Below are 2,500 nucleotides of genomic sequence, written 5' to 3'. Positions count from 1 at the left end.
GAACACTAATTGGGGACAGTGTAAACTGAAATTACAATGAAAGCAAACCAAGAAAAATGTTGGTTTTTTGAGGAGAGGGGAAACTGGAGTACCCGGAGAAAACCTCTCGATGCAGAGTAGAGAACCAACAAACTCAACCCACATATGACGCCGAGTTTGTGAATCACAAACCAGACCACGTACAAGGAAGTCAAGTAGGTCTGTCAACCCCATTTTACACATTGGCTAATGACAATTTTTGTTTTCATTATTTAAGGTCCCCCCTTGAGAGTGTTTATATTTTTGAAACAGCCCCCTCTTTACCTCATCAACCCCCCCCCCCCCTAACAAGTTTTGGTGAACACTCCGAAATGTTTATTTTTCTGTCCTAATGCCGTCTTCCAGATATCAGGAAAACGCTGCTCACGAAACGACGAACTGCGTTGCCTAGCGTCGTCCGTGAAAATGAATGGATTTTTCAGAACTAATACATTCGTCATCCAAGTACAAGTATTCCTTTCGGCTGGTGATCTGAATTTTCAGCCGCGTCCTCTCTCTAAGCAGAAATTCAGTAGCGCGAGGGCACGATATCTTGATGAAGATTTTTCGCGAAAGTATTAATTATTATGTCAGATATACAGCAAACTTTCCGAAAGGGTGCACTCGTCAGGTCTTGTCGTGTCATCAGCCTAAATTCTGTCGAGCATAAAAAAATCGGCGGTTGTTATGTCGGGTATGTCATGTCATGTCAGCCGCGGGCAAGATTGCAACATCCTGTAATGCACAATGCACGAGAATTTGAGAATAGTTTCACCTTGCAAAGCACAGGCTAAGATAAGACGAGATATTGATTTACTTGACAATTCATTAAATAGAGATACATCGTAGTACGTGACTGTAAACTCGTGCGGGTGACGTAGAAATCGCATGTCAATTGTTTGTGGAAGCACGACGCGGAAAAATACTTGTGCATCCAAAACAGGAAGTCGTAAGGAGAGCATATTAAATTACAGGAGTGCAGAAACTAGCGAACACAAAGGTAATTGAAAACTAAGATTTTTGAGTTTATGAACATTTCAAATTATTTATTTAGTAGTGAATTTCGACCCATTGCATTTGATGTTCTCATGTTGTTGGCAACTTGCATTGCGGTTGCGACCGAGTTACTCACCGCACCTTTCTGATTTTGTTTTAATTTGTGGGAGCTAATGGCGCAAGAAAGAGTACTGTACAAATACATCTGTCATATTGACAGTTGTGTGGAGAGAAAGATGCAGACTCGATGAACGCGTAAATTATTTTAGGCAGACATTTATGGTACATAAATGGTAAAATAATGCTCAAGAAATCGGAATAATCTACTACAAATTCGTTCTCGACTCACGAAAAGTTCGATGAGTTCTTTGGTCTAACCCTAACTCTAAACCTAACGCTAACCCTCTTAAGTTACTGTTATTACATTAATTCAAAACTATCTGTTTGGTAGTTCTATAGATAGGCTTAATGCGCTCGACCTGCCGTGATCTCTTCCTATGTTCTGAGAAACTCGACGAACATGACCCAGACTTAATGTTAACTACTCCTTGATTTGAATATTACTCAGTCCATAGTCTGGATAAAACGCTAATGGCTGCTAATGAAAAGTCACTGTCAATTCTTCATTGCAACCTATTGGAAGAACTGCTATCTTCCCTAAAGACAAAGTTCGGGAGTGCTCGACGAGAAAAGTTTCAAGTTGATTTGTTATTTGCTCGAACGATTGCGTAACAGTCACTGAGTGTTCTTTGGTTAAAAATAAATTCTCGAGGGAAAATTTTATCCGCTCCTCAAAGCCAGCTATACGTATCTTAGGGCCTGTTCACATGGAGGTGGGGGAACCCGGGTAGGTGAGATACCCCGCCTTCCTGTAGTAAAAAAAGCGAGCCTTCACATGCAATATTCAAAGCCCCGGGGCGCTGGGGTGAGGTTTCCAAATGTTCAAACTAAAGATAAATGCCCGGATGAACATTACCCCAGTAATGTAGAAAAGATGCCATTCCCAAAATGATTGTTCAAATACATGAGGTCCTGCCCCAGTTCAGTAATGACATGTTTCAAAGAATCAGGGAACAGACAAGCGTGGATGCAGAGCTCAATGCACTTGAAGAAGTGATTCACACAGGGTGGCCCAGAAACATTCAGACGTTATCAGAACCCCTAAAGCATTACTGGTGTTTCCGCGATGAACTAGCCACAGAAGATGGGATAATCTTGAAATCCCACCGAATTGTTATCTCCGGCACTCTACAGAACGAAATCTTTTCGAAACTCCATGCGCCACACCTAGGAGCTGAGAAGACAAAGCTAAGAGCAAGAACATCCATTTACTGGTAAGGCCTCTACAAGAACATAGAAACAACCACTAAAGCATTTAGCACATGCAAAAGACTGCTCAGTACACAACAAAAAGAGCCCCTCATTCCCACAGATGTACCAACAAGATGTATCAACAAGTTTGCTAAACTTTGAAGATACCTATTTT

General features: G+C 41.4%; 1 protein-coding gene across 1 annotated transcript in view; it reads left to right on the top strand.

The window, feature by feature from the left end:
* The first annotated feature begins 949 nt into the window (after positions 1 to 949).
* The window catches only part of LOC138026096 (oxygen-dependent choline dehydrogenase-like), a 12,677-nt gene continuing 11,126 nt past the window's right edge, over positions 950 to 2,500 (top strand). Inside the window, exon 1 of the mRNA XM_068873293.1 lies at positions 950 to 1,018. The gene's annotated coding sequence lies outside the window, so the exon portion shown is untranslated. The remainder of the gene's footprint in view (positions 1,019 to 2,500) is intronic.

Source organism: Montipora capricornis, chromosome 12, assembly GCF_036669925.1.
Source record: "Montipora capricornis isolate CH-2021 chromosome 12, ASM3666992v2, whole genome shotgun sequence".
Taxonomy (NCBI): Eukaryota; Metazoa; Cnidaria; class Anthozoa; order Scleractinia; family Acroporidae; genus Montipora; species Montipora capricornis.
The sequence above is the reverse complement of the archived record's forward strand: the minus strand, read 5'-3'. Positions and strand labels throughout refer to the sequence as shown.